Source organism: Rhinolophus sinicus, chromosome X (assembly GCF_036562045.2).
Source record: "Rhinolophus sinicus isolate RSC01 chromosome X, ASM3656204v1, whole genome shotgun sequence".
In the NCBI taxonomy this organism is placed as follows: domain Eukaryota; kingdom Metazoa; phylum Chordata; class Mammalia; order Chiroptera; family Rhinolophidae; genus Rhinolophus; species Rhinolophus sinicus.
In genome coordinates, this window is record NC_133768.1 from 87,046,761 (window position 1) to 87,070,605 (window position 23,845).

At 33.8% G+C, this 23,845-nt stretch overlaps 1 protein-coding gene and 1 pseudogene across 13 annotated transcripts in view; both read right to left on the minus strand.

The window, feature by feature from the left end:
- The window catches only part of TENM1 (teneurin transmembrane protein 1), a 1,181,603-nt gene that overhangs the window by 703,944 nt on the left and 453,814 nt on the right, over nucleotides 1–23,845 (minus strand). The gene's annotated exons all lie outside the window — the stretch shown is intronic.
- On the minus strand, nucleotides 3,524–4,259 carry LOC141569753 (small ribosomal subunit protein uS14-like; annotated as a pseudogene).

Genomic DNA, 23,845 nt, shown 5'->3' on the forward strand with positions numbered 1-23,845 from the left:
GGAAAATACATGTATACACATGCACATAAAAAGAACAATGACAGATAATATAGATATCATGGAGTTAAGAAAATAGAGATACTACAAAATACTCGTATGAGTACTGCAAGAGTTAAGAAAAGGTCAATATGGGTTGGAATACATAGCAAGCAGATTACTGATGACCCCATATATACGACATACATTTTGAACAGGGGATAGGATATGGCTAAGTATAGAAAAGATTTGAGCGTATTCTGAGTAGAACAACCTAAGCAAGGTCAAGAAGACACAGAACTGACTATAACAGAATTTTCACTTTAGATAAACTAAATTGTAGAGATTAAGAGGAGTCAGATTATGGATTATTTTAAATGTCAAAAGATTATGGATAATTTTAAATACCAGAAGGGAAGTTTAAACTTGTTATAAGAAAAATTAGGAAATAAAATTAAATTTTAGAATAAAGAAATGATGTGATAAAAACTGAGTTAAACAACATAAATTTAATATAGAATAGGACATGAATGGGCAAGTGAATGTGTTTTGGGAAAATTCACCATGATGCTGTAAAAGTCATTCAGTCACAAGATCATAAAGGCCTGGACTAGCTTGGTTGTTGTGGAGAGAAGACTGGGGATAGATATGGCTGGCATTTCAAAAGTATAATACATAAAACTTAGTAGCTATAAGGGATGGATCTTTAGGGTTCAGAGCCCAGAAAAAAAAATACAATAGGAAAATGTAAGACAGCTTTATAGTTCAAGGTCTAGAAAATAGGGACAATAGCAGGTAATTGTGCAGGGCTGAAATCCAAATGTAGACTAGGTTGCATTCTCAGCTGGGACTCAGGTTCCTTGTCCAAGATCATTTATTTTATTAGAAGAATTCAATTCCTTGTGGCTGTAGGATTGAGGTCTCCCATTTCATTGCTCTCTGTTGGCCAAGTACCACTCTCAGCAACTAGAGATCACTCTCAGATCTTTGCCCCACAGCTTCCTGATCTCAGCAACAGAGAACCTTCTTCACATCACATCCCTCTCACTCTTCAGAATTCTCTCACTTTTCCTTCTATTACCAGCTACTCTATGCTTTTAATGAACTCATGCAATTAGGTCAGGCCCACTTGGGCAATCTCCCAATCTTAAAGTCAACTGATTAGTAACCTTAATTACATCCACAAAATTTATTTTGCCATGTAAACTGGCATGATTCAATAGTAACATCAGGGAGTAGAGATCATAGGGGTCATCTAAGAATTCTGCCTACCAGATATATAGTATGTTTTGTGATACAATCTGAAAATTTATTTCTTTTAGTAGATGAGTATATTAATAAGGATTAAGTACAGCTTGAAATGACAGAAATTTGTTTCTTAAACAAAATAAAAGATTATTTCTCTCACGTGAATATATGAATAGGTAGTTCAGGATTGGTATGGCAGTTTCACAGTCATTAAATCATTAATGACTCAGGTTCCTTCCATTTTATTGTTCTGAAATCATCAACACATAGTTTCCATCTGTGACCCAAAATGACTGAGATAGCACCATTCATACGTATTCCAGCTAACGGAAGGGAGAAAAGAAGAGGTAAGACAAATACCCATGGTCTTTAAAAATATTTCCTAGAAGTTGTACATATCCTTTCTTCTTCTATTCTTTAGGTCACAACTTAACCACATGACCAAATCTAGATGTAAGAACCCCTGGAAAATTAAAGTTTGTCTATTCTGGTGGCCAGATGCTCAACTGACATTTGTAGGCTCGTTATTAAGTAAGAAGCACGTAACAGACATTGAGGAAAACTATACGTTTTTGTCACAATGTGTTTAGCTCGTTAACGATTATTAATATGATTGCTTTTTGTGTTTCATTATGTCACATTTCATGTTTTTGACATATTTTATTGCTTCTTTTCTCTTCTTTGATATGGCATACATTTTCTCTGTTGTGTGTATTATGTGAGCATGTTTCTTCTGCTAATGTGGAAATTTTGCATTCTGTTTTTCAGTTCTACTAGTACCTACTAATGATTATCTTTGTAGTTACAGATTTATAAAATATTATATATTTTTTATTTATTCATGTTTATAGTTGGTATTAGGGAATGGCAACTGAGGCTCCTAACACAGAATTTAAGAAGGTACTCTTGCGTAAGCATAGTGTTGGCACCTGAGATTGGGTGCTACCTGAAATTTTGTGCCCTACATACCTTTTTTTTTTTTTACAATATCTGAAGTCATTGCCCCTTTTTAAAATTAACATTTTTATTTTGAAAAATAAACCTAGAGAAAAACGTAAAAGACCTACATTTACAATTTAACAAATGGTTAAGAAGTGTATACTCTGTACCCTTTCCTCCGACACACACATTACTAGCATCGGGAAGCTCCTTCCTTATATATTTTGGCAATCATAATGACACTTAATTTTTAAAATCTAATTTTTTTTTCTTTTTTATTTAGTACAGTTTATTGGGGTGACTATTGTTAGTAAAGTTACAAGACTTCAGGTGTACAATTCTGTAATACATCATCTATACATCACATTGTGTGTGCACCACCCAGAGTCAGTTCTCCTTCCATCACCATATATTTGATCCCCCTTACCCTCATCTCCCACTCCCTTCCCCCCTTCCCCTATGGTAACCATTAAAGTATTGTCTGTGTCTATGAGTTTTTGTTTCTTCATTTGTTTGTCTTGTTCCTTTGTTGTTTTCAGTTTTATAGACCACATATCAGTGAAATCATATGGTTCTCTACTTTTTCTGTCTGACTTATTTTGCTAAGCATAATACTCTCAAGATCCATCCATGTTGTCACAAATGGTACTATTTCATCTTTTCTTAGGGCACAATAGTATTCCATTGTGTATATATACCAGAACTTCTTTATCCAATCATCTATTGAAGGATGCTTTGGTTGATTCCATGTCTTGGCCATCATAAATAAAGCTGCAATCAACATCAGAGCACACATATCTTTACAGACAAATGTTTTCAGATTTTGGGGGTAGATACCCAAGAGAGGAATTGCTGGGTCATTTGAGGAACCTCCACACTGCCTTCCAGAGTGACTGCACCAATCTAGACACCTTTCTTGTCTCACATTTCATGAGTTCTATTTTTAACTCCAAGTACTTTGTAGGCACTGATTCACTGTCTTCTAGTTTTGGAGGCTATTGTGAAGTAGTTTCAGGGCTGCCTTATGGATTCTTAATTGTTTTTCCTGGATGTGCTAAATATTCTTGAACTACATTCACTTTGCCAGGATGTGTTTCAGTTTGATCATTCTTTTAACACTTTTCCTGGAATATGTTGTGCTTTTTCAATCTAAGAATTCAAGTCATTTAATATCTAGAATGTTTTCTTGAATTATATCTTTGTACATATTTTTTGTTTGTTTATTTTGTTTGGTTATCTACTTTGGGAATAACATTTGCACTTAGATTTGGATCTCTTTTTCCTATCTCATAGAATTAGTTTTCCTTCTCTCTTTAAAACTATTTATGGGTCAAGTAAAAGAAAAAACTATTTGTTTATTCCATTAATTTCCTTTGCTTTTCTCTGTTCTGTTCTTCATGTCTTACTGTATATTCGGCAGTATCTGTTCTCCACAGTGCTGCTTCCAAGGTTTGCTTTATGACCATGATTATTTTTCTTGCTCTTTTGTTACTTTCCTGATCTCCACTGTCTCAAATTTTATTCCTTTCTGTTGTTTCTTATACTATGTCCTTTCGTGGTAATATGTTTGTTTGTGTTTTAATTTTAAAGAGGTTTCTATAATCACATGACTATGACATTCACATTAAAACATTTGTGATTGAAATACATTTTATTCTATGTACAAAGCTAGGATTGTTTTTGCAATAAGGTAAATATCTTCAATGACTCATTTGTGGAAGTTGACTTAGTCCAACTTAATGAAGATTATATCCTTCGCCTACTGACAGGAACACTGTCCAAAAATATTGATGCCATTATTTCCGGATCAGAGCATGCTGGTTTGAGCAGATGTAGCAAGAATGAGAACCTGAGCCAAATTTTCATGGATGGCATCAGTAGAGCTGCTGGTGACCCATCTTGCTCTCTTGGATGCAACGAGGTAAAAGACCATAGCAATATGTTTTGCTCCAATTTTTTTTTTTTTCTGCTGGGGACAACATTTGTCTGGTAAATACTTATCTATCATTTGTTTTTCATATTCATTTATATTTTTTTTGTCAGTTCTTTGCATTGATTATGTTCTCGTTCCATTTAGACTATTACTCGTCTTTGAATGAGGTTAGTTCTTCCTAGACCAGCTATTAGTAGTAGGTTCATGTAGGGGACAGGCCACATAGTATTCCTGACTAACAAGAATTCTCCGTGGTTCAGAGTGAAGCTCCTTTGGATATTGTGTGTGTGTGTGTGTGTGTGTGTGTGTGTGTGTGTGTGTGTGTGAGGGAGAGAGAGAGAGAGAGAGAGAGAGAGAGAGAGAGAGAGAGAGAGAGAGAGGACACTATTTTAGCTTTCATTTATCTACCATCACTGAATATTGGAAGCTATAGGTCTCTCTCCTCTATTATTCCTCAAAATGATTACTGCAAAAGTGATGTATGTACACGTATGTGTTTCCTTGTTCAGACTTGAACTCACTTTGGTCTATGGAAGCTTCCACCAACAGTCTGTAGATCCTACTCCTATTTTTCTAAATAAAAGACTGTTGGTTTATTTTACAGTTTGAGCTTATTACTTTGGGAAAGTATGAGGTGAGATAAAAAAACAAACAAACAGTGAATGCTGCTGCCGAGTGCCATCCAACGGAAAGACAGGGATCTTCAATATGGGAAGCAGTGCGTGGAACCTTAATTACAATGCATGACAAGTTTCAACTTGTTCGGTGCAGTCATTCGGGTGTGAACTATGGTTGAGAGAAGGTGTGTTTTAAAGTGTGCCATAAATCATCCTCCATCATGACAACACACTGTCACACATAGCTTCTAGTATATGGCAATTTCTGTCAAATAAAACATTATGGTGTCTTCATCCACCCTATTCACCTGATCTGGCACCATATGACTTCTGGCTCTTCCCCAAAGTCAAAATGACCATGAAACATAGATGTTCTGAATCAATTCAGAACATCGAGGCAGCCATGACAGTGCAACTAAAGACACTCATGAAAGAAGACTTCCAGAACTGCTTCAGAAAGTGGCAATAATGATGGAATAAGTGCGTTGGAAGCAAGGGGAAGTATGTTGAGGGGGATTAATGGCAATGTGTCTTTTACTGCAATCATTTTTTTTTTTAATTTAAACATTCACTGTATTTTTTTTTATCACACCTTATATCCTCTGCCTTGTCTAAAAACTTGTCATTTCTAGGCATCTTCCTATACTCCTTGATCATTATGGCACTTGGCAATCTTTATCCATTCATTATGCTTCACACATAAAGTTATTCTCCTTGTTGTATTTGAGTAATTTCAGAGAAGAGAAAGGGAAGGATCAACCTCACTCTGCCATTCTAAAAACGTAAGTCACCTCAAGGTTGTCCTTATGCCAAAATGTTTTTCTTCTCTGCCAGTGTGACAAATTACTACTTATCCGTTAAGTCTTAGCTCAATTGTCACATGCTCTATAAAGCTTTATCTGACTTCCTTAAGATAACTTAGGCACTCTTTCCTTTGTGTTCTCATTGTATGTTGCACATAGTTAAAATATAGGACATACTATTTTAAATTGTAATTGTTTGCATATCTGTTTTTCTACCAGTCTGAGTTTTCTAGGGCAGACACTGTGATTTATTTGTCTTTTTATTTCCACAACTTGTTTGACAGATAGTTGGTGTTCAATAAATATTGTTGAATTTGTGAATGAATTCCAATCCAAGTTTTGCAATGCCATAAGATTTGTCTTTCTAAAGTACAAATCTTATAACATTGACAAATAAATTGGTGGTTCCACCTTTTCAGGAGAAAAATACTCAAACTCTTCAGCATGGAATATGAAGCTCTTGCAAACTGCCCCAAATTATCTTTAAATATCATCTTTATCTGACTGTTAGCATGCTATCACTTAGCTGGACTCAATTTCTTACAGTCTCTAAAATATGCCATGCCCTTTAATGGATCTGAGTTCATACACGTACTGTTCACTCTGCCCAAAATGACCTTCCTTTCTTTTTCTGCCTGCTTAATTTGTATTTGTACTTGAAATATCACTTTCTATGTGAAGCCTTCCCAGATTTCTCCAGTTTATTTCCTTCTCTAGACATTCATCACATGCATTCTGCACTTACATATTTATTATAAAACCTACTACATCACACCATAATTATTTCTTTATCTACTCCCTCACTCTGCCCACTAAGTGTGAACTTCTCAAGATTAGGGAAAATGTCTATTCATTTCTAGGTCCCCAGTCTTTTGCACACGGTAGTGATTGACAAATGCTTGTTGAATAAATAAATTAATAAATGCTAACATATGTTTTCACTTTAAATCTGAAAAATAATTTTTTCTACTAGTACCTTTCAGACCTTTCAAATGACTATATTCACTGAATCAATTCTGGATAAAAATAATGACCTGTAGAAATCATTTCATGAGCTTTCTCTTATAGAAGTTTTCAACTACTTGTCACTTGCCTACTGACTTGCATTTGAGTTTCTCCTAGTGTGGCTTATTTCAGTAATGTTAACTAATGAATTGGATCGAACATACAGTGATCCAATCAAACCCATGATGATTGGCTGTCTTGATAATCGGGAAAAAATATTAATCTAATTCTGGTCAATTAGCCCAGTTGTATAGAAATAGGCTAATAATGCCAAAAGTAATGCCAATTTTATAAGCACCATTAGGTCAAAGCTGATAAGCAAAAGATCTGTGACCACATTTGTTTTTAATCCTTATCTTCTCTCCCACTCCTCATCTCAATTCTATAACAGTGCCTTGCTCCCAGAGGGAATTTAAAAATGTTTTAAAATTTCAAAGATCTCACAAAATGGTAACAATGCTTCATGTAATATCTGAAGTAAAGCAATAAATTGATTCTTATTTCTTTTTAATTCACTTGTATATGCAGCATGCGACTAATTACATAGTAGGGCTATATGGTCACAATGGCTCGGTCTATAGCAGATTAAGATTGCAATATTTATATTTAATAGCCCAATCATATATGCATAATACATTTTTCTATTTTAGAAAACGTTTTCTAGATGAAATTCATTTCCATTTTGAATCAATAAAACTAAATTTAACTCAATTTCTTATTAAAATTACCTCTTTTATAAATATGTACACCATTTTTAACTTATTTTTTTGGCTAGAGGTAACTGGGAATTTAAGTATTTATGGAGTCTAGATGAGCAATTAAACATATTAAGGCTTCAATTTGGTATTGGGCACATTATGTAGGAAAACATTTAGTACACACACACACACACACACACACACACACACACACACACATATATATATATATATATATATACACACATATATATAGTTAGTACTAATATATGTATATATATATATACATATTTCCCAAAATATGTAAAAAATTTGAGGTTCATTTCTTTATTACTCTAATAATCTCTGTTGAGGTGTAATGTCAATATAAGAAGACTTTAAGTTTTGAAAAATACATAGGATAAATATAACCATTAATTAAAATTTGTTCATAATGCAGTATATTGAGAAATGGTCTTTACTGGAGCAAGTATTTGGTTTTCTTATGTCCGTATCCCTCTTGGGTTAATTAAAAATGTTATTTTATTATATCTATGTCAGAAAATGTGACATTTAACACAACTAATTTATTTAACAACAACAACAAAAAAAGATGAACAAATTGTTGCCCTAAATTTTCTACCACACATTTTGCATATTTCATACTTCACACCAATCACATAGAGAAAGAGTTACAGGATAAAACAATTAAAAATCTTAAGAAATTAGAAATAATCAACACTAAATACTTTTTTACTTCAAAAACTGCAAATTTTCCCTTTCCTGTAAAAGGGTATTAAGTTTAAATTGCACTAGAAGTAGGTGCACCTTAAATATACCCAACAAGCAAAATTCACAAATTACGAAAATCATGAATTTGGGGGCAGAGTAATTATTTGCAGTATAGTGGAACCTGATTTTCTAAAACATTACTTTCTATACTGATCTCACACAGCAAGTAAAATTATGAAATTATTTGCATATAAAGCTTTAGGAATGTGCTTTAAAATCATGTGCTCAACAGAGCACTTTAAAATCTACACACTTAAACAATCTAGCAAGTTCTCAGATGTAACATGATAAGGCAGCAGTGCTGTGCATTAAAGTTACAAGACCTAGTGTAAACATATTATTGGAGAACATTTTTTTGGAGCAAAACAAACATTGAACTTGCATGGAGAGGGAAGGAGCCAGAATAGTGAAGAACAAGCAGCAGTATTTTCTCATCCATATCAGGACTGTGTAATAAATTACCCACTTCTGTCTCATACTGTCAAGAGAAAACGATGTTTAGATTAAACCTCGCTAGGGCCTAAAAGGATAATTTGTCAGTATTTTCCAGTTTACTACCAATGCAGTATTGATTTGCTAGGGCACTTTTTCTATTTTATTTACACTAATTCAATCTGGAACAACTGAAACCTAACTTGTTGGAAAGCAAGATATTTCTTTATTTTAAGTCTCACAGGCCCAAGGAATAAGTTACAAGAATATGTGCCCAAATTATTCTTACTAGTTCTTGTGGGTAAAGACCAACCTCTTTGGGGGCAAGCTACTATTACAGAAAACTACTTTTCTACTGAGATTTACTTTGGGCTAATTTCTTTATATAAAATTATGGTTTTTAGGAGAACATGATTAAAAAAGTTCCAAATGATTGTCCAATTTAGCAGACTCAGGAGGATTGTAGCTCTAGGCAGCAGCTCAGAAAAGAGAAGTAAAACAGAAACATCTTGAGAAACCTTGTGCTGATGCTGATAAAAATTACAGTATTAGTTTGATATACAAAGGACAGAATTTAGGGACAAAACTACACTTGAGAGAAAAGATAAAATTACTTTCTATATCCTTACTGCTCCCTATGCAAATTATACAAATTAATACATTATCCTAGAGATCCAAGACTAAAATGAAAGCAGCCAAAGGTTAAAATAATTCAAGTTAAAAAAATTTATTTAAGTACTTAATCCATGGAACTACCATTATCTGTTTCCTTTCCTTTCTTTCCTTTCTGTGGTTGTTTTCTTTTGTTTTGACTCGTTTTTCCTTCCTGAGGTACCTCAGTATCAGTTATGTCATTGTTTTGACACCAGTAAATACAGAAGGACTGGTGAAAATGTCAAGAGTTGATGGGTTTATGATTTGTTCAAGACTGAAATGTTAAACTTTCATTTCCCACTCTTTTTTCAATTTTTACAGACATTTCCTCAAACTCTGACATAAGTCGGGATTAGTAATATCTCATTTACTATCTTCTTACACTTTCTTTTAATTTTACTTTAGACTTGACTGTCCTTAGACTCATATTTCTTGACAATTTTGAATGAATTGATTGATCAATTTTAATTGGAATGCCTTTTTTAAAAAAATCAACTAATGCATTACTTGATAAAATGTGGTTTTGTCTTCATAAACAAAATGTTTAATAGTTACTACTGGAATGATCAGAAAATTCAGTCATACAACATACCAATGTAGGCAATGTCTTAAATGAATCATGATAATTTGAGAATTTTTATTGACTTGCTTTTTTTCCCCACATTTTATGTCACCACCTATAAGTGATGCCATATCTCTTTTTCTTTTTTTTTTAATTAAAGTTTATTGGGGTGACAATTGTTAGTAAAGTTACATAGGTTTCAGGTGTGCAATTATATAATATATCATCTATATATCACATTGTGTGTTCACCACCCAGAGTCAGTTCTCCTTCCCTCACCATATATTTGATCCCTTTTACCCTCATCTACCACCTTCCTTCCCCCTTAGCCTTTGGTAACCTCTAAATTATTGTCTGTGTCAATGAGTTTTCATTTCTTCATTTGTTTGTCTTGTTCCTTTGTTGTTTTCAGGTTTATAGACCACATATCAGTTGAATCATATGGTTCTCTACATTTTCTGTCTGGTTTATTTCGCTTAGCATTATAATCTCAAGATCCATCTATGTTGTTGCAATGGCACTATTTCATCTTTTCTTATAGCAGAATAATATTCCATTATGTACATATACCACATCTTCTTTATCCAATAATCTATCAAAGGACACTTTGGTTGTTTCCATGTCTTGGACACCATAAATAAAGCAGGAATGGACATATCGGAGCACATATATCCTTACAGATAATTTTTTTCATATTTTTGGGGTAGATACCCAGGAGAGGAATTGATGGGTCACATGGTAATTCTATTCATAATTTTTGGAGAAACCTCTACACTGCCTTCCATAGTGGCTGCACCAATCTGCATTCCCCACCAACAGTGTATGAGGGTTCCTTTTTCTCTACAGCCTCTCCAACATTTGTTATTACTTGTCTTGTTGATGATAGCCATTCTAACTAGTGTGAGGTGATAGCTCATCGGCAAAATAAAGAGGCAACCAACAGAATGGGAGAAGATTTTTGTGAACAACACCTCCAATAAGGGGTTAATATCCAAAATATACAAGGAACTCATGCAACTCAACAACAAAAAAACAAACAACCCAATTGAAAAATGGGCAGAGGACCTGGAGAGACATTTCTCCAAAGTGGACATACAAATGGCAAATAGACATATGAAAAAATGTTCAACATCACTAATCATCAGAGAAATGCAACTAAAACCCATAATGAGACTTGCTTATTTTTATCAAACACTCAAAATGATACATGTATGCTTATTTATTTATTTATCACCCCCCAATCAGTTGCTATTTGCTATTTCTTAGTCTTAAAGTGAACTATGCAGACTATAAAGTTCTCCAATACTCATTTGACTTGCAGTCTAATTGTGATTGAATATGGATATGTCTACATGTATTGATTTGGCATATCAATCACAGCTGTTTTTCCATGCACAAATTAGCTTGAATATTTTACCTGTAAAAGCCAATACAGTAATTACAAACTGAAACTAAATATATCCAAGGAACCAGAAAATAGGTGTGAATGATTCAACTATTTTTTATGTTATTTTTTAAAAATTTATTTTAATTAGTTTCAGGTGTACAAAACAAGGTACTAGTTACACATTAATGTAGGGGTTTAAAAACTACTGACTCTATTTGAGCTGACTGACCAAGTCATTCAGAAACCAAATTGGTTTACACATATAGACAAAGCCCTAAAAAAAAAAAAAAATCAATTGTGCAAGAAACAATAGTTTAAATCAATCAAAAACATTTATTAAGTGCTGTGTAAAGACACAGTGAAAAAAAATGTATACTAAGAATTACATATCTGTATTTGTTTACTATTCAACAACATTTGTTGAATACTGACTAACTGTTTGAAACTCTTCTAGGAGCTTTAATTACTTCAGTGAACAAAACAGAATAGGATCTGAGACCTTGTGGAACTTAAAATTCTGATGGGGGGAAAGACAATAAACAATAATAATGAAAACCACAATGAGATACCACCTCACCCCATTCAGAATGGCTATCATCAATAAATCAACAAACAAGAAGTGCTGGCGAGGATGTGGAAGAAAGGGAACCCTCGTGCACTGTTGGTGGGATTGTAGATTTTTGCAGTCACTATGGAAATCAGTATGGAGATATCTCAAAAAACTGGAAATGGAACTACCTTATGACTCAGCAATTCCACTCTTAGGCATCTATCCAAAGAAATCCAAAACGCTAATTCAAATAAATATATATTCACCCCTATATTTATTGCAGCACTATTCACAATAGCCAAGACATGGAAACAACTGAAATGCCCATCGGTAGATGACTGGATTAGGAAACTGTGGTACATTTATACCATGGAGTATTATTTGGCCATAAAGAAGAATGAAATCTTAACATTTGCAATGATATGGATGGACCTAGAGAACATTATGCTAAATGAAATGGCAGACAGAGAAAGACAAATACCATACGATCTCATTTATATGTGGATATAGGTGGAATCTAAACAATAGAATAAATGAACAAACTAATCAGAAACAGTCTCAGGTTGCTAGACGGGAGAGGGGTGGGGATGAGGGAGAAGGTGAGGGGATTAGAAAGCACAAATTGGTAACCACAATATTGCCATGGGGATACAAAAGACAGTTTGGGGAGTATAATCAATAATGTAAAGATATGGCAGGGTATTTGATGGATACTTGTCTTATTCGGGAGACCATTTCATGGACAGTGTAGGTGCCTGACCACTGCACTGTACACCTGAAGCTGAAGCTGAATCTGAATAATACTGAAAGTAAAATATAACTTAATATATATATATATATATATATATATATATATATATAGTCACAGGATGTGGAGTACAGCATAGAGAATAGAGTCAATGGTATTGTAACAGCTATATAGTACGATGTCAGGGGGGTGGTAGATTGGGGGAGGGGGTTATCATTTTGTGAGGGATGTAAATGTCTAACTATTACATTGTTTTGTACACCTGAAACTAATAAAAAACAATAATAACAGTATATATGTAAATTATATAGAAGATAATATATGCTATGAAAAAAAGAACGTTAGAACAGAGTAAAGGTATTGGTAGTATGAGGTTGGGTGTGAAAGTTGCAGTTTGATATAATATGGGTCATAGTAGGCCTCACTGAGAGGGTGACATCTGAACAAGATTCGAGGAGGTGTGAGAGTTAAGCATGCAATATCTGCAGGAAGAGAGTTCCAAGCAAATGAATCAGGTAGAGCAAAGTCTGTAAGGCAGAAGCATGCTGATATATATTTTTTTAGTTGAAGAAGAACAAGTAAAACCCAAGGTCAGCAGAAGAAAGGAAATAACAAAAATTAGAGCAGAACTAAATGAAATACAGAACAAAAAGACAATAGAAAAAATTAATGTGACAAACAGCTGGTTCTTTGAAAAGATTAACAAAATTGACAAACCCTTGGCTTGACTTACTAAGATAAAAAGAGAGAAGACACTGATTAACAAAATGAGAAACATAAAAGGGGAAGTTATCACGGACACCACAGAAATACAAAGGATCATCCAAGAATACTATGAAGGACTATATGCCACCAAATTCAACAACCTAGAAGAAATGGACAAGTTCTTAGAAACATATAGCCTTCCAAGGCTGAACCATGAAGAACTGGAATATCTAAACAGACCGATCACCAGTAACGAAATTGAATCAGTCATCCAAAACCTTCCCAAAAGCAAAAGTCCGGGACCAGATGGCTTCACTAGTGAATTCTACCAAACCTTCAAAGAGGATCTAATACCAATCCTGCACAAACTCTTCCAAAAAATTGAAGAAGAGACAGTACTCCCTAACTCATTTTATGAGGCCAACATTACCCTGATACCAAAACCTGGTAAGGACAGCAAAAAAAAGAAAACTACAGACCAATATCTCTGATGAATACCGATGCAAAAATCCTAAATAAAATTCTAGCAAATCGAATACAACAATGCATTAAAAAGATTATTCATCACGACCAAGTGGGGTTCATCCCCGGGGCACAAGGATGGTTCAACATACGCAAATCCATCAATGTGATACATCACATAAACAAAATAAAGGACAAAAATCATATGATTATATCAATTGATGCAGAAAAAGCATTTGACAAGATACAACATCCATTTATGATTAAAACACTTAATAAAATGGGTATAGAAGGAAAATACCTTAACATAATAAAGGCCATATATGACAAGCCCTCTGCTAATCTCATAATTAATGGAGAAACACTGAAGCCCTTTGCTCTACGTTCAGGAACACGACAGGGATATTCTTATCACCTCTGCTTTTCAACATAGTGTTGGAAGTCCTTGCCAGAGCAATCAGGCAAGAGAAAGAAATAAAAGGCATCAAATTGGGAATGAAGAAGTTAAATTATCACTCTTTGCAGATGACATGATGCTATATATAGAAAACCCTAAAGACTCCACCAAAAAGCTATTAGAAACAATCAACGAATACAGTAAAGTTGCTGGCTACAAAATCAACGCACAAAAGTCCATTGCCTTCCTATATACTAACAATGAAATCTCAGAAAAAGAAATACAAAAACAATTCCTTTTGCAATTGCAGCAAAAAGAATAAAATACCTAGGAATAAACTTAACCAAGGATGTGAAAGACCTATATGCTGAAAACTATAAGACATTTTTGAAAGAAATTGAAGAAGACACAAAGAAATGGAAAGACATTCCGTGCTCATGGATTGGAAGAATCAACATAGTTAAAATGGCCATATTACCCAAAGCAATATACAGATTCAATGCAATCCCCATCAAAATCCCAATGGCATATTTTAAAGAAATAGAACAAAAATCATCAGATTTGTTTGGAACCACAAAAGACCCCGAATAGCCAAAGCAATCTTAAGAAAAAGAACAATAATGGAGGTATCACACTTCCTGACTTTGGCTTGTACTACAGGGCTACAATAATCAAAACAGCATGGTATTGGCAGAAAAACAGACACATAGACCAATGGAATAGAATTGAGAACCCAGAAATAAAACCACATAAATATGGACAGATAATTTTTGACAAAGAAGCTAAAACATACAATGGAGCAAAGACAGCCTCTTCAATAAATGGTGCTGGGAGAATTGGATAGCCACGTGCAAAAGAATGAAACTGGACTGCTATTTGTCACCATGTACCAAAGTTAATTCAAAATGGATCAAAGACTTAAGCATAAGACCTGACACAATAAACTGCATAGAAGAAAACATAGGTACTAAACTTATGGACCTTGGGTTCAAAGAGCATTTTATGAACTTGACTCCAAAGGCAATGGAAGTAAAAGCTAAAATAAACGAATGGGACTATATGAAACTTAAAAGCTTCTGCACAGCAAAGGAAACCATTGACAAAATAAAGAGGCCACCAACTGAATGGGAGAAGATTTTTGCAAACAGTGCCTCCGATAAGGGGCTAGTATCCAGAATATACAAGGAACTCATGCAACTCAACAACAAAAAACAAACAACCCAATTGAAAAATGGGCAGAGGACTTGAAGAGACATTTCTCCAAAGAGGACATACAAATGGCAAATAGACATATGAAAAATGCTCAACATCACTAATCATCAGAGAAATGCAAATCAAAACCACAATGAGATATCACCTCACCCCAGTCAGAATGGCTATCATCAACAAGACAAATAGTAACAAATGTTGGAGAGGCTGTGGAGAAAAGGAACCCTCATACACTGTTGGTGGGAATGCAGACTGGTGCAGCCGTTATGGAAGGCAGTGGAGGTTCCTCAAAGAATTACGAATAGAATTGCCATATGACCCAGCAATCCCTCTCCTGGGTATCTACCCAAAAATCTGAAAACATTTAGAGATAAAGACACGTGTGCTCCAATGTTCATTGCAGCTTTGTTTACGTGGCCAAGACATGGAAACAACCAAAATGTCCTTCGATAGATGAATGGATAAAGAAGTTGTGGTATATATACACAATGGAATACTATTCGACAGTAAGAAAAGATGATATAGGAACATTTGTGACAACATGGATGGATCTTGAGAGAGTAATGCTGAGCGAAACAAGTCAGACAGAAAAAGCAGAGAACCATGTGATTTCACTGATATGTGGTATATAAACCAAAACAACAAAAGAACAAGACAAACAAATGAGAAACAGAAACTCATAGACACAGACAATAGTTTAGTGGTTGCCAGAGGGTAAGAGGGGCGGGGGGTGGGGGGTGGGAGATGAGGGTAAGGGGGATCGAATATATGGTGATGGAAGGATAACTGACTCTGGGTGATGAACACACAATGGGATTTATAGATGATGTAATACAGAATTGTACACCTGAAATCTATGTAATTTTACTAACAATTGTCACCCCAATAAATTTAATAATAAAAAAAAATTAGAGAATAAAAAAAAGATGCCAATGTGGTTGGAGCAGAACCATCAACGGGAAATGTAGGAGGAGAGGACAGAGAGGTATCAGGGTGCTATATGGGGGGGCATTTTAGAACAATGTAACTATTTTACTCAGAGCGAAATGAGAAGCCATTGTAATATTTTTAGCAGAGTCGGTTTACATTTTAAACGGATCATTCTAGGAAGCAAGGAGACCTATTAAAAGAAGTAATCCAGGTCCGAGATGATGGTCGCCTGGACAAGGGTGGTAATAGTGGAATTTGTAGTAAAGGAACAATGTTTCCTGATAGAATAGATGTAAAGCATGAGAGTGAGGGAGCTTTCAGGATTACTCCAATGTTTTTGGCCTTAGCAAGCTCTTAGGATGGCATTTCCATCATCAACTGAAATGGGCAAGTCTGCAAGTGGAGAAAGCTCAAGGTAGAGGAAATATCAGGAGTTCAATTTTTGATAAGTGAAATTTAAGATACTCATTAGATATCCAAATGAAATATCATGTAAGTAGTTGAAAATAGATGTTGGAAGACAGGTCTTGGTTGAGATATAAATCTGGAATCCATCAGTATTTTAAGTAGTGTTTTAAGCCTCAAGACCATATGAGATCACTAAGTGAATGATTGTAAATAGAGAAGATTCTAGGACAAAGGCTGAGCATGGGAATACTCCAACTTTTAAAGGTCATAGAGAAGGGTAAGAAGCAGCAAATAAGATGGAGAAGAAGTGACTGATTCTGGGTGGTGAACACACAATGTGTGAGATAAGAGGCAAACTAAGAATGTGGTAACCCTGAAGCCATGTAAAGAAAGTGTAGGTAGAGAACTCACAAATTCGGCAAGAAATGGGATATACTCTTAGTTTTATCCTCCTTTTCTTGGGTGCTTGTTTAAGACTGGTAACCCAAGCTTATAAAACATGTGTTAGAAGGGAAATTTTTGGATGATTTCACAAGGCTGCCAATGTTCTCATAGGAAAAGTTATTAAATCTTTGCATAGAAGAGTTGTGCAGGCTACACAATCTCACTAGCTGCAGAATTATTTCAACAAATAAAAACTTGCAAAGGAACAGTGAAAAGATAAATTATCTCAAAAAAACTTGCTTTGCACTTGCAAACATCAAAATTAATGAATATTATTTAAGCACAAATTTCCAGATAGTAACCATAAAATTCAAAACAAAAAGTTAAAAATAAACTTTATGCAATAAGGAAATGCTATTTAAAAGAAACCACTTAGAACATGGAGGAAAAACAGAGGGTTGCTAGAGGGGCGGGGGGGTGGGGATAAGGGGAAGGTGAGAGGTTTTGGGAACGTACAGAGGGATAGTGGATGGGGGGAGGGGGGTTCACACAGTGTGAGGGATATAAATGATAAATGTCTAAGTTTTGCTTTGTCTTGTGCACCTGAAACTAATTAAAAAAAAAAAAAAAAAAAAAAAAGAAACCACTTAGCATAATAGTCATTGGTTCATGGAAACACAGTTGTGTGTACATTGCTGAAATTGTTAAATGATAAATATACGTTTTTGATTTCAAAGAAAAATAGGATGCTATATATTATGTGAAAGGTTTGAAATTCACAGCTATCTTTTTTTTTTTTTACAACTGTTAATATTGTCAGACAACTTTGAAACATAAAACTGCCGGTCCACTGGATAACAGTACTTCCTTGCCTTGCTTTCTCTGTAAGACAGAAATTTGATCTCCAAACATCACTTTCCCAGTAAACAAAAGACTATCTTTTCCACATATGGGGGCTCTAATTTCATGATGACAATCAGAATAAGCAGGTGACTTAATAATAATGTAGAAAGCAAGATATTGCACTCGGTCTAATAGGTTTGTTTCTCACTTTATTTTTAGAAATAACTTACACCAAAAAAAAGCTATGTTAAAGAAATAAATCAAAAGCTAAACCTGGGAATTTCCATAAAGGAAATAATTTATAATCCTGTGCTGTTCCTTTCTTTCAGGAAAGTTTTTTTTTTTTTTTAAATTTCTTTTGAACACTGGAAAGAGCTCTGTATGCAGCAATTATTGGTTATTTAAAAAAGTGGTCTAGAAAGCAAATGTGTTGCATTCATTATTCTGTGAGATCATTTTCCTTTTATTTACTGTTTAATTATGTTCAATTAAAAGTTTTAATTACACATGGTACAATGTTCTAAAGGTACAAAAGAGCACACAGGAAAACTCTCTGCAATCCCTGTCCCACAGTCACCTAATTCCCCTCCACAAATGCACTCAGAATTATCCTTTTATTGTGACTACTTCAATAGAAATTTTATTTATATGCAAGCATATATACTTGTAGCTCCCTTAAAAATCACACATCAAGTGAAGTCTACAGGACATTATGGATTTTAAACTGCAGTCTGTGACCTATTACTGGGTTATGAAATAAATGTACTGAATCATAATTAACATTACAAAGACATGAAGTAGGATAGACTAGAAAACATAAGAGTGTGTTGTGCATGGTAAGAATAGGTATTGTCTTGTGAAATTTTTGTTTCTAATTTTAAAATTTTCATAGATTCATTTTGAATTGGGTCACATGTAAAATGTATTTCTCACTCTGGGTCACAGACAAAATAGCCATTGCTAGACACAATGATTCATATCCTGTGGCTTTTGTTTAATGATGTATGTTGAAGCTTCTTCTACTTCAATACATACAGTTGCCTCATTTTTATTGTGTTAAATTCATTAAAAATATTTCAGACATCCATAAAAGGATATAAAGAGCAATATTATAAACACACACATACGCCCACCTCCTAGTTTAAGAAATAAATATTATAAATAAATAAATATGCAAATAACTATAGTGTCAGTAGTTAAAATCCTGCTGTGCAATTCCCCCTAAGCAATTCCATTTCTCCTCCTACCATGTATAACACATTCTTTGTAAGGCCAGAGAGTATTCCATTGCATGACGGTACTATAAATTATTTAAGTAGCCTATTGATGAACATTTTGATTGATAGCCCTGATTTTTTGATATTTCAAACAATGATACTGTGAACATCCTCAGACATATCACTGCAAACTCATTCAATATCTATGTGACAAATTCCGAGAAATAAAACTGCTGAGTCAAAGGAGGTACTTTATTTTTCACTAGATATTGCCCAATTTTCTTTCATAGAGATTGTATCAATTTATACTCTTGCAACCAATATTTCACACACATTTGTCAACAAAGTATATTATCAAATTTTTATTATTACCGATGTGATGGGTGACAAATCATAACTTATACTCCTATTACGCATTTCTCTTAGGAGTGAACTTAACATTTTTCAAATATTCATGAACCATTCTTATTTCCTTTTTAATGGCCTATATCCATTTTTTTCATTTTATTGTTGGGATTTTTTTCCTTATTGACTATAAGTACTCTTTACATAAGAAGAAATTAACTCTTTGTCTCTGGATGCTACAAATATTGCAGGACAATGTTTTTGCTTATGGCTTCTATTTTGTGTGTGTGTGTGTGTGTGTGTGTGTGTGTGTGTGTGTGTGTGCTCTACCTAGAAAAGCTTTTCATAAATTAGGGAAAGGTTAGAAAAAATTCTCCCATACTTTCTTCTAGGACTTATTTTCACATTTAAAGTTTGATTCATTTAGAATTTATTTTGGTATAGGTAGTGAGGTAGAGAACCAATCCTACTGTTTTCTAGATGACTACCTAATTGTCTCAACACCCTTTTCAACAATTCACATTTTTCCTATTACTTTGAAATGCCATCGTTATCATATGCTATATTCCTATTTGTATTTGAGTCCCTTTTCAGGCTTCGTCTTCCATTCTATCACTTGTTTTATTCACATACTAGCACCACACTGGTTCATTAAAATGATGTGAAATGTATTTTAATATCTGCCAAATTTACTCTCTCAACATTGTTTTTTCCAAATATTTTTAAGGTGTTCTTACATGTTTGTTTTTTATCCATTGGAGCATTAGAGCCAAGAAGTCAAGATTTTTACAAGAACACTTGATATTTTTATTGGAGACATGTTAAAATAACAGATTAATTTAAGGAGAAATCTTTGATAGTGAGATGGCTTTTCACTTATTTGTTTTCTTCTATGTTCCTCAATAGCATTATACTGTGGTGTGTGTGTGTGTGTGTGTGTGTGTGTGTGTGTGTGCACGTGCACATGTACATGCATGTGTATCTTTTTCTTTTTGTTAGTTTATTCCTAGGCATTTTGAATATTGTTGCTACTGTAAAAGTAATAATTTATTCAAACATATTTTCTAATTGATTGTGATTTGCATGGAAGAAAATTACTAATTTGGTTTGGTAATATTGTACCAAATTAGTTTACTGAATTCTTATTATTTGTATTAATTTATTGCTTGGTTTTCTTAGATTTTTTTAGATATATAATTATATAACCTGAAAATAATAATTTATCGCATTGTTTCCAATTTTATGCCTCTTATTTCTGTCTCTTTTCTTATGGTGACAGTTGCTACCTTCATAATAAGTTTAAAGTAGTTGGTGAAAGTGGACACCCTTGTTTTGTTCTTGACTCTAATAGAAATCCTTCTAGTGCTTCCTCACTTAGAATAGAACCTGAGTTTTACATGATCTCATGCTAAGGAATTATATATACATATACTTTTAAGAATCTCTATCAAAAATTGATGAGCAGCAGTATAATATAGTGGATAAATGCAAAGATTTGGAGTCAGACTGCCTGGGATAGAATCCTGGCTTTACCACTTTCTCACTAAATGACTTTACTTATTCTCATTGTGCTCAGTTTCCACATTTGTAAATGGGGATATTATTAGTATCTAAGTGAGAGGGATTGTGAGAACTAAATTCATTAAAATACTTAGAATAGTGTCTGACAGAGGGTATAAACTATGTGTTTGTTAAATTAAAACCTGGGTTTTATCAAATGTATTTTTAGCATCTATCCAGTTTTTCATATGGCTTGTCCAAATTTATGTATTCCAATGGTAAATTAGGGTAACAGAATTCCTAACACTTAACCATCCTTGCATTCCTAGTATGAACTGCACTTAGCTACAGTGTTTTATTCTTTTACTATATTACTGGGTCTTGTTTATCAATATTTTATTTAAGAATTTTGCATAAAAATTCACAAGTACAATTAGTTTGTAGATTTATTTTGTGGATGCTTTTTCTGCTTTACATCTAAAGTCTTTCCTTTCTTCCAAAAATTTTTTTAAAGATTTGGAAGCTTTCACTTTCATTACGCTCTGAAAACATTTTAGTAGCATGAAAATGATGTGTTCTTTAAAGGTTTAGCAGAGTTTTCTTAAGAAACTGTCTTATTCTGCTACTTTTTTATGTTTGGGTAGTTCTTTAGCATTTTATTTCTATTACATAAATTGGAAAGTTTACATTTTCTCTATCTTCCAAGACCAGTTTTGATCATTATATTTTTCCTATGAAATCATCCATTCCACCCAAATTTTCATGTGTATCTAAAACGGGTTGTAAAAAATGATCTCTTATAAGTCATTCAATTTCCTCTTTATCTGTAGTTACCTTGACATGCTTATTTCTTACCTTCTCCCCTTTTCTTTATTGTGTTATGTATTTTATTGTCTCCCATTGGTTCTTGGATTAATTTATTAGTTCTAGATTTTTTATATTAATTTAAAAAACACTTCAATTAACAAATGAGGAAATGTCATTAGAAAAACATAAAAGGTTATATTCAAGAATCAGTAAATGATATGTAATTTTAAAGTTTTTTTTTTACATTTTATTGAAAAAATAGCAGAAATATTTTAAAGTATATTATCTAGTACCAGTGAGGACATGCTGAAAAAGTCACACTCATGTTTTAATAATGGAGAAATATGAATTCAGAAATAATTTGATAATATATATCTGGAGACTTAATGTAAACATTATTGAACCCAGTATTTTATTTGTATAAATCTATTTTAAGGAAGAAATCAGAAACAGACCAAAACTTTGGCTACAAAGATATCTGTTGCAGCATTTTTATACTAGTGAAATATTAAAAATGTTAATAGCCAAAAACAGGGTATAGTTAATTAAGTTATGTTACATCTACTTAACCAATATATTTAAAATATTACTTAATTAAGACTTGGTAACTTGGAACACACATGTTTTAATTCAGGTGAAATTCAGGTTTTATAGATACTAAAGAAGTAACATTATGAATGGGGAAAAAAGAAAGGATGCTAATTCACTAGAAAATGTGACTGATATTTTATTTGAGGGGTATCTTGAGGTTTTCTTTTTCCTGCTTTGGAGTAACTCCCCAAATTTCTGTAGTAATCTCTTTAATAAAAAGTATTACTTTTCTTTTTTTTCTTTTTTAGAATTTTGGAATTTTTTTTTTTTTTAAACAGGACTTTATTGGGGAACAGTGTGTACTTCCAGGATTTTTTTCCAAGTCAAGTTGTTGTCCTTTCAGTCTTATTTGTGGAGGGCGCAGCTCAGCTACAGGTCCAGTAGCCGTTTTCTAGTTGCAGGGGGCACAGCCCACCATCCCTTGCGGGAGTCGAACCGGCAACCTTGTGGTTGAGAGGACGCACTCCAACCAACAGCCATCTGGGAGCTCAGTGGCAGCTCAGCTCAAGGTGCCGTGTTCAATCATAGTTGCAGGGGGCGCAGCCCACCATCCCTTGGCGGGAGTCGAGGAATCGAACTGGCACCTTGTGGTTGAGAGCCTGCACTCCAACCAACTGAGCCATTTGGGAGGCAGCTCAGTTCAAGGTGCCATGTTCAATCTTACTTGCAGGGGGCGGAGCCCACCATCCCTTGCGGGACTCGAGGAGTTGAACAGGCAACCTTGTGGTTGAGAGCCCACTGGCCCATGTGGGAATCGAACCGGCAGCCTTCGGAGTTAGGAGCATGGAGCTCTAACTGCCTGAGCCACCAGGCCGGCCCAAAAGTATTAATTTTATAACAAGAAAATTCACTAAAGGACAGTGAACTTGCTTCTGAAATAGGCAGTGTGATTTTCTTTTTCTCTAAAGTTATTATTGCAAAAAAGTAATCAATTAGGATATATACCCACATGACTGGTATTCATCTTTTGTTATAAGCATATATTGAGTATTACAATTTTAATACAGATTTTTCCTTTCCTAAAATGTGTATATGTTTTTTTGGCACCCTCTGTATATATTCAACTACATGCATATAAATTGTGGGCATTCCCCTTTACAGGTGCATCCACATGCACACACACAGAAGAATTAACAGCAACCTCAGGAATATCTATCAACAGTTAAAAGATGGGCAGTATGAGGAAATATTAATGGGTTAACATGACCTAGTCCCAAATCCAGAAAACAACAAACAAAAGCATATGTTCTAAGTATGACAACTGAAGGATCATTTTCAAATTCAGATGATAGCACTGTCATTTTATTTCCAGTAAACGTAAGCTTAGCCATTTGTTTCTTACATTTCCTAAACTCTTTTTTAAAAATCTATTGATAAGTTATTTCTGTAAGCATATTAACTCATTTTGGCTTCTTCCAAACTATTCAATGTCTAAAGAGGTGATTAAACAATATATCAAGATCAATTACAAAGACTAACCTAAATAATTTTCATTTATTTTAAAGTCTACATTATTTATACTGTATTTAACTTCTTGTACATTCAAGTTTGTTTTCATATAAATGTATGCATGATACATACTACATGCATGCATACCATACATTTAGATTATTTGTATGTAGATATTTACATTCTAATTTAATATTAAAATAAATTATCAAGCAGTTTACTTTTAGAATCGGGGACATTATAATATTGTTAACAATTACATCTATATCTCCATG